Source organism: Aptenodytes forsteri, unplaced genomic scaffold (assembly GCF_000699145.1).
Source record: "Aptenodytes forsteri isolate BGI_AS27 unplaced genomic scaffold, ASM69914v1 Scaffold227, whole genome shotgun sequence".
Taxonomy (NCBI): Eukaryota; Metazoa; Chordata; class Aves; order Sphenisciformes; family Spheniscidae; genus Aptenodytes; species Aptenodytes forsteri.
In genome coordinates, this window is record NW_008795365.1 from 3,149,730 (window position 1) to 3,159,983 (window position 10,254).

Here is a 10,254-nt window from a genome sequence, read left to right on the forward strand (position 1 = left end):
CGGTGACGGCTCCGCGCGCGCCCCGCCGTTAGTCGCGCGGCCGGTGCCCTTCAGCTAGGTGGCGCTTCCCGCGCCGTGCCTTGCTGACGGCGGAGGGGAGAGAGCCTCCCCCACGCCCCCCTCTTTCCCGGCAAAAGTAATTAAGTAACGAGCCGTTGAGGGAAGAAGCAGGTGGCCTTTCCTGAGGTACCGTAGCGTGCTTGCCGCCTGCGCGGGTAGCGGATGCGTGTGGCAGCAGAGGAGCGCGGAAGCACGGGCTCACGCCGACCCTATGGACGCTAGGGAGAGCTGGAGCTAACGACATGTATGTTAGGAAGCGTGCGGACAGGCAGCAATTGCAGGAATTGAAGCTGACGGAGACAACTACTATAACTTCACAGCTGGACGAAGCCTCTGTAAACAGAGTCCTGTCTAAAACGCCTCTATGGACACTCACCTGAGAGCGGGACAGAGCGAGCAATCTGGTGTGAGAGGTACTTAACGATTCCAAGAATGGATGACAGGTTGTGACGTGAAGACTCCAGTGGACATATGAATAATGCAAAATTTGTGTTAAATTTCAAGTATTCATTGGACACTTATTTTTTTGCTTTAGAAGTGCCTTGTAAAAAGTGCTAAAATGCCAGTTAACTCCGTAGCAGTCACTGACAAAACACAGGACCTCAGGTGCTGAACTAAATTAGGACCACTGGTGATACTCTGCCAAATATCCAAGGAACTGCACCTGTAAATTCTTGGAAGGAGGCAGATGCAGGTTTTTGTTTGAGGCGAGACTGAGAAGCGTATGCTGGAAGAAACCACATGGAGTAAGAGGTACTAAGGAACAGTGACTGGGGTCTCTCTCTTTTTTCTGTCTCTAGCTAAATTCCTGACTTTTTTTTTCTTTTTTTTTTTCTGCATTGCAATTGTTTGTCCAGGTTTTCCACTATTAAGTTATCAGTGGTGCAGACCTTTAATCAAATAATGAAGCTACGTGTGGTTTTTTAATAGTTGCTGTCTCTGCATTGTGGAAATGACTGAAAACATTTTCACTGGATGTATGCATGGTGAAAGGAAATTTCCTACTCAGTAAATTGCAAAACCCCAAAACTTGTCAGACTGCTTATCCCAGAGTTGACATAATCAGCAGTGTGAGGCCAGATTCCTGTTTGTGAGATCTCTTTTGCCCTTCACGTGCTGCATCAGCGTGGCATCTAGTAGTTCACAGAGCTACATGCGTGGATGAGGCAGCAGCTCATCTCGGAAGGAAGTGTTCAGTTGTTTGGCTACTATGAACTGCCGAAGCAACTCTTCCCTGTCTCCTCCAAGGAAACGTCAATGAGGCTGAACTCAGCCCGCAAGTCAACAGTTGAACTATGCTGGCTTAGCCAGAAATTGAGATTGTGATAATGGGCTGTTAAATTTTCCTCTCCATCCAATGTCTTAGGAGGCAAAGCAACCTAAGGTATTATTGATATCCTCAGTAACTGGTTGGTTCCTCTACAAGTGAGGGCGAGTTATGAGGTCCGTCCTTTTCCACCTGGATATCATCTATTTTATTTAGTCTAGTACTTCCCTTTCCCACCATTATCTAGAGCTTAGAAGAGTGGTCTGAATCACTCATCTCAGCAACAGCCCTGACCACCTGAAGTAAAAAGTCTGATACCCCAATTGCCATTTCTACCATTTTCTACCAGTCAGTGAATTAACTATAAATTTCATTTTAAAGTTTAAGGATAAGAAACATTTTAAGGGATCTGAAAGATCATCCCTGTGTTACAGATATAATAAAAATTCAGCAGAGGTAAGTGATTTGCTCAAGGTTATGGCAGACTTGTGAACAGAATCTCATTCGCTGATACTGGCACTAAAGAATGGTTCTTCCTATACTGTTTTGAGCTGAAATACTACATTCCTGTATTGTATTACCAAATCAGTATGAAGGTGCCGCTCCTGTTCACCTTTGTTCTTTGTACATAACCCATTCTTGGCAAGATGGTACAAGAAGTAGGTCAATTAGAAGCTACCAAGCTCAGTCAATAATAAAAAGAAGTATGTAAATATAAATACTTTTCTCAAACATGTAACAGACACAAACCCAAATGCTTCCAACATTTCCAGAAAAGCAGACAACACAAATGCGTAAGTACTAGAAATAACTATGATGGTAACTTATGCGTAATTAACATATCCAAAATAATAGAAAACATTTTACATCATTAATGAATAAACACAATATTTTTTTAAAGTTCAGGAATTTTTTTAATTCCCCCTGTACTTTAGTTCTTGAAGGCCAAGCACTGGTTTGGTTTTTTGGTTTGGTTTTTTTTTTTTTTTTACTTCCCTGAGAATATCAAGCTGAGAGCTGGCTTCTTAGTGATGTTTTTGATACAAGTTCTTGCATAATTTGTAAGACTTAGGGTTTCTTCAGCACTTACTGGCCTAAAAAAATCCTTGGGGAGAACTTAAACACTTCACAGACTTAAAGTCATTCTTTTAAGCTTATCCGGTCTTTTTCTGTCTACTGGTGTTTTGTGTGCATGCCTCAGGTTCTAAAGTAGGCATCTTTGCCAGAACAAGTCTGGTCTCTTTGTAGTTAGATTTCTTAGAAAGCAAAGCTTAACACAGTTGTGTCATATGGTTGCTGGCCTGACCTCCCCCTCTAGTGAACTTGAATCTTTTGGCAAGTTTCAGCCAAATCTGAGTCAAGGGTCAAAGTCCCAAACTCCAAAATACATTCCTTTAAGTTTTGTGAAGGCTGCTAAAGGGGAAACAGCCAAACTAATGCTTATCTCTACCCTCCTGAAGGAAAGGAACCTCACTTTACTCATACTGCTTATCACAAGTATATGCACTGGCCAGTTGCTGTAGGTTGGTTTTAATTAATATTTCATTAGAATAACGTTGGACTAGAAACCCTAATAAATTTTTTCAACCTTTCTGTCTTTGATTTCCTGTGATGCCCTAGGGGATTGATATACTAGTCTGAATCTATGCAAGAAAGGTAATGAAGTTATTAAATTGGATACCCTTTTCCAGTGGCAGTTGTTATGGAAAACCATATTGTAAATATGTAATTAAAAGCCGAAAAAAGGTCAAAGCGAAAAAAGGTCAAAGAAATGCATTTCTGCAAGTAGGTTGTTTTGAATACTTTCAGAAAGTTTTTCTACAAAACAAATTAAAAGTAGATTGCTTTTTTACCACAAATCCGAGGCTTTAGGGTATTTTAACAGTCCAGAGGGAAAGCAGGTTTTCCACAAATTCAAGTCAAAATACGTGGGCAAGTAATGCTCAAACAACTTTGGAAAATGCCAGCACTATACTAGAATATGTAAATAAAAATATCTTTCATAGCAGAGGTGAAACAATCATTCTGTTCTACTTAGCATTGGTATGGGCTTAACTGGAAAATTGTGCATGATGTGTGTAAAAAAAAAAAAAAAAAAAAAAAAAAAAAAGTGTCTGCTGAGAAGCAACCAGCATGATCAGAGGTTAAAAATGCAGACACTTTCAGGAAAGACTGAAATAATTGTGTTTAAAGAAGACTCAAAGGACACATGATAAATGTGTAAGTATTTATCTTTAATAATATTCTTAAGAAGATAAGAATTATGTTCTGTTATTTTTGATGTAGATAGCACAAGTGTGCTGAAACTGTGGCAAGAGGAATTGTGTATACTTAAGCACTGAAATAGATTAGTTTCAGTGATCTCCACCATTTAAGGTTCTTATTGGAAATCTTCCACTTCATGTCCCAGTAATGATTCTGGGTTTTGATCAGAAGAGGAACTGTTCTGATCTGTGAGGTTCTAGTATTTTGTTAGGAAATCTTTTGTTAGGAAATGCCCTTTTTCACTACTCGTCTTTTAAGAGAACTGAGGGCATGTTCTGTCTTTGTTGTGCCAAGCTTCCATTGTCAAGAACCAATTCTTCTAAAATAACTTCATAGACCAAAATGATTTTATAACAGAAATGAATATGAAGTAATAAGAATATGGCCCTCAAAGTGTAGCATTCTTGTGAACTGATAGTTATAAATATTCTTGTTCCTTAGTCATGTTTCAGTAACACAGGAAACAACTGTATGAAATCTCATCCTCACACATAGATTCATGTTCATGAATTTATAACTTTTCAAAGTATTGTGCAGTGAAAAAGTCATAATTGACACATAAGAGAAGGGATCGCTTTCCCAAGTGTTGTATGGGTTGTCAGTGAACTAGCACCACTGTGCAGGACTAATTCTATCTCCAGAACACACACAAGCTTCCTTGTCTTCAGCAAGAGGCTACATGTAAAATACTGCTAAAAACCAAACCGACAGAGGTCATCTTCACTAACTATTAAGGCTTCTAATATTAGAGAAAAGAGTAACAAAGCTACTCCCCAGAACTTGGAGATAACAGCTGTACTAGCATCATTCTCCACTACTGGAAAGACTGATGTGAATTATTGTTGATGTCAATCATTATGTACATTCTGCTCTCATGAATTTCAAATTTATTTAAAAGAGAGTTATGTCAAAACATAATAAACTGGGATTATTCCTTAGTATATGGAACCCTATAAATAATTTACTAAATTAAAATGGCAAAGAAAATAGACTATTTTATAATTGCAGTTGGAAAACTATGTGGTATGTATTATTCATGAATTATATTTTTATTTATATGCCATTAGTTTCATAGGTTTCCTCATTTTTCCTTCTTTGTATTATGCAAGTGCAGACCCTTAGTGATAACTAGGCTGTCCATCTTGCCTGATCAGAATTTCACTGAGGGGTGGACAAGTAAGGATTAAACTCAAATTCTCATACAGTGAAAATCACAGATTTCCCCTCTCGTATTATGGTGGTATTACTGTCAGCTCTTTGAGGTGCGCATCCAATAGCATACAGCTGATTAGTTCACACTCCACTCTGGTGCTTACTCACACTGGCAACCTTTCTAGTGCGTTTTTATTTCATTTTGTTAAAACTTAATGAGAGTTAAAAACTCAATTTAATTTCTTTTTTTCTTTCCAGCATCAATTTTCTGTCACAGGGCTGTCATCAGTTCTGAGAAATTGATCTTTGTTATGGAAATGCTGCCATCACATTCTGATTACTTCCTTGTTTCTTTTGTGGATGATCATTGAAGGGAGTGGCTGTTGTTTGGATCCAGAAGCATCTGTAACCAGCAGTTTGGGTGGTAACTTAAGATGTGGCTTCTTTGTTTTCATGGTCACTCAGATTTTTGCATGTTAGCTGGCGGGGGACTTGTTAGCTACCTACTATCACTAGGCTGTTCGGCATTTTAAAAGAGGAGCCCCTGTTGCAGTGAATGGAGTTAATGGACATCTGTCTTCGCTTGGCAAAGCACTGATAGAGTTTTACTGATTTATTTTATGTATGATGCCTCAAAATATATTAAGCAATGTAACGATAGGTGCTGTGTAAAAGGAACTAGTGAACATGAAATAATCAAGTGTAAATAACCCTCATACACAACTCCTCAGAAGGGCACATCTGTCATTTCTGTGAAAGAATGGAAGGAATGCATGCCAAATGTTTGGAAGTTCAGCAAGATTATTACAAAGTCTTCTTGCCACTTGGTTCTCAAAGGAAGGATCTCCCTGTAGAATTCTGTAATACAAAAACCTTTCCAAAATTTTATCAGATATGACTTGCAGTAAAGAACAAACAGCATTTAGATTCAGTTTTAACTGAGCCAGTATACCTCTTTGCTAAAAGTCCATGCTCCAGATGAAGGACAAATTAAGATTCACAAACTTTTGGGGTGTTTTCTGTAACAAAGAGGACTATTTGGTATGATTTGTTAAGGAAGCACTTACTTAATGTGAGAGTGACCGAGCACTGGAACAGGTTGCCCAGAGAGATTGTGGAGTCTCCATCCTTGGAGATACTCAAGACCTAACTGGACATGGTCCCGGGCAGCCGGCTCTAGGTAGCCCTGCTTGAGCAGGGGGGTTGGACAAGATGACCTCCAGAGGTCCCTTCCAACCTCAACCATTCTGATCATGGCATTCATAGGAATAAAATATATGCCAGAATAATATGGTGGCATAATATGGTGGCAAAGGTGCTGCTCAACGAACCTTCTGCACGACAAAATTTTTCAACTCTGACAAAGATCATATGAACAAATCACTCCAGTACCCCATCACCTGTGAAGAAAGAAAACTGTCATGTGGACCATGACCAGAGGTCCCTTCCAACCACAACTTTTTTCATTAAGCATAAAAATGTATTAATTTATAGTAAATAGCATTCCCTGCAAATCATCTTTTCTCCTTTACCTGTTATGTGCCTTTCTATTGAGAAGTTAGCAGATTTTTACTGAGACCTCCCTTTGTTACTGTTGAGGTTTTGGTTACGACAAGGATTCCCGAACTCTGGTATGTTAGTTATTCCAGGAAATGATCTGGCCTGGTAGAGAAGCAGGCAGTACTGTTGCTTAGGTTGTACCTGCTGTTACAGCCACTGTCAGTGCTCATTCAGAAAATGTTTGTGAACTGTGATCAAAAAAACGCTCTGTCATCTCTTACCTTGTAGCTACAGCTTTAAAACCCGGTATACTTACCCATCTGGGATTGCTAACAGAGTTTCGGCTGCTGGAACCTCTCTCTTCTTTCACTCCCCTTCTTAGGAGAGAATATGTGGGACCTGCATATGTTCCTCAGGTCCCTAATAGGGAGCATTATAGGGAAGAATGGACTCGCCCGTAGGTGGGGCACAGGGACTATTTCTGGGCAAGTCTTCATCTCAGCCAAATTGAGACATAGCATTGCCAGTAACATATTGAACGTGAGTCAGGCAGCAGAAGACCATGAAGCTAAACTAAAAACCAGGGATCTTTTTAACTGAGTTCTGATTTTTGAGCCTTTGGAAAACCCATATATTAGTAGCAGAAAATGTTTCTCCCATATAATATGATTTTAAACATTTTAACCATGAACAAAATACCAAAAATATATCAGGCACTAAAATTACCCTAGAATAACTGAAACTGATTCAAGAAGGGGAAAGAAATATGTGAACCCAAATATGACGGAAGAACAAGACGGAAGGGTCCACTCCATGATCACCACCTTCCCTCCTTCATGGTATCAGCTTCTGCTGCGAAAGTGTGCTTCCTTCTGATTAATACTGCCACAGCAAGAAGCAGGTGTTTAGCAGGCAAATGGTAATATAGACTAGACTAGACTAGACTATTTCAGTTGGAAGGGACCTACAACGATCATCTAGTCCAACTGCCTGACCAATTCAGGGCTGACCAAAAGTTAAAGCATGTTATTAAGGGCATTGTCCAAATGCCTGTTAAATGCTTGAAGCATTCCACACGTCCTATCACTGGATACCAGGGAGAAGAGATCAGCACCTCCCTCTCCGCTTCCCGTCCTCAGGAAGCTGTAGAGAGTGATGACGTCGCCCCTCAGCCTCCTTTTCTCCAAACTAGACAAACCCGAAGTCCTTAACTGCTCCTCATAGGACGTTCCTTCCAGCCCTTTCACCAGCAATTCAGCCTATACAGCCTGTCAGGATTACAGTACTCCATTTACAGGTCTGTTCCTTTAAGAGACAAACATGTTACCTGATATTTCCTACTGAGAAGATATACATTATAAATATGATAATATCAGAGAGTGAGAAATATGCTGAAAGGTTTTGCAGCTATGCAAAATTGTGAACTTACCTGGGGAAAAATATCTTCAAGATTTTCCGTATAGGCATCCCATATTTCACAGCCCTCCACATAAGAAGTCATTTAAAAATCTCTAAATGGGGCTGTTACAAAATGTTGTTTTAACATAATTAAGCAGCATTTTATTTCCATTTTCTCTTGATCGCTGCCTGCTTCAACAGACAGCTATCTGATTGTGCTGCATACTTGACTGTCAAAAAAACACATTAAAATGCTGTAATAGATGCATTTTTGATGACTGAATTTATAGTTTTATTGACTAGCTAAGTACTTAGTAACGTGTATAGCCCTTTACTCATATTTCCCAGGTAAAGCTGCCCAGATGAAACTGAAGTAAAAACAGAGATGTTTTTTCCTATTGGAAAATGAAAACAAAAGGACAAACTGCACTACTGTTCATTGTATGTTCTACCTAAAAAAAGCTGAAATGATACATATTCAGAAGCATGTTTTTGCTTAAAAGATGTATGGAACCAATTTTAAAATCTCCCATGTCCCTGAATTATCTCAGTTTTATTAATTGACACTTCCTTCCAAAATCCCAACTTCATTCTTAGTTGTTCCATAAAGGGAAAAAAGAAAAGTGCATGCACTGAAGGATACCGGAGGAGTATTTATGCAGCTATGACTGAGGTATTGTGTAAACCAAGTACCATAGACTAGTGTGAGTAACCACTAGGATGTGCTGTCGGCCTAAAATTGAAGCCCTGGTATTGAAGAGACTGAAGTTTCAAAATTCTCAAGTGTGATGTAAACATAAAACCCTAGTATTCTCATTTGGAGATTTCAGAAAAGAAGTACAAAATATAGGTTTTTGTAAGGAAAGGAATGGGTATTTGAATGATAGGAAAATTTTCCTATCATGCAAATATCCTTAGCAGGCATACTGGAAGTGAGAGTTTACTAAAGGAGTGTCACAGCCATGACCATATTCAATTTATTGAATATCTAACATTAGAACTTCTATTGCTGGAAATTATGTGTATTGTTGCAAGGTGTGGTCTCTGTGGTAAGACCTTATGTGCATATCGTATGTGCAATACATGCAGCATCTTTACACAAAAAAAATTAAATGTGTTCTATAACAAAGTACTTGTGCTCTTGGTCTTCTGTTGCTTGTTGTAAATGTAAACATGTATCAAACAGTGCTCAACTAAGATTTGTGGATTTAAACTGATATACTGAATTACTGGTTGTAAAACAATGTACGTTTATCAAGATGCAGAGTTCTGAAAATTGTTACGATGGAAACATTTGAAGCATGGCTGTTAAAGTTTGCAATTTGTCATTTCAGTAATACAAGTTTTTGTCAATTTTGATACTTTAGCCTAGAAATTGTTTCATATGTTAGGATTTTCCAGCACTTGCCACTTTATAGTGGCTAACATACTCTTAAGTTGTGTATGTAAAACGTAGATTGATAAGCCATGCAAGAGAACTTAACGGAAGGATCTGTTTTAACTGTTCAAGCCAAGAATATGATGCGAAGGGGTTGGTAGCTGGCAGTCCTTTCAAGCCAGCAACAATTCTTGCAGGCATCCAGAATTACAGAATTCCTTCACCAAGGAAGGGAGAAAGCATCCTACTTTTTTTTTTTTTTTGTCTTCTGGATTTCCCATCTTAAAAAACATAGCAGCGGCATAAAATGTTAAAGATTCCGAAAATACTTCAATGTTTATGTGGTATAGACAATGCTGTTACTGGTAGTGATTAAGTGATCTAATAAGCCTTTTCTTTAATTTGAGTGTTTGTCTAACTCATGCATCAAGCTTGCGTAATATTAAATATAGTATTTCCAATCATTCCTTCTAACACCACTCAAAAACTGAGGTTTACTACAGATAAGTTTTGATCATGCTTTCTCAGTTATTTACCTACCAGTGTTACTAATAGTCTACCAGAATTGAAAGGTAGCGCTGCAAAGTTTTGTGTATTCTTTGGGAAAAAACCCGCAACATAAACCACTTTAAAATAAAAAGTCCTTGGTCAATTAAAACATGTCAGCATAACAACTCTGGCTTCTGAAGAGTAAGATTTTCTCTCTTTTCTTTCTTCTGAGAGGCATGAACTGAGTTCTAGTCTGAGAGCCAGGAATTCCTCCATTCTAATTGTGATACTGACTCAGTTGTAGCCTATGGCAATTTATCACAATTTTTTATATATGTAAAATGGAAATATTTGTCCAGGGGCAATATGAAGATTAATTACTTAATATTTATAAATCGTTCTGAAAATCAGCATTATGCAGATATTATGATTATTTCTGAGCAGTTGATTCTAATCTGGGATGAGGCCCAGAAAAGGACATAAACACCTGATGCTCAAGTCAGGTGGAATTTAGATGCCCTGGGTCAAAAATGCAGTCCTAAAAATGTTTACACATCTGCCACGTAACCCTGGAGGTACGTAAGTTTGATTGGAAGCTAGGGCATTTTTTATTATGAGGTGCATAAAGTACTCCAGCAGTGCTCATTCATGCTCTCAAAGGTACTTAAGCCTTAATAGGACTGAGCAGCCTAGTAATTAACTCAGGCTAATGCCCAGTAGGTGTCCAGAAATGAAGCATTCCTCT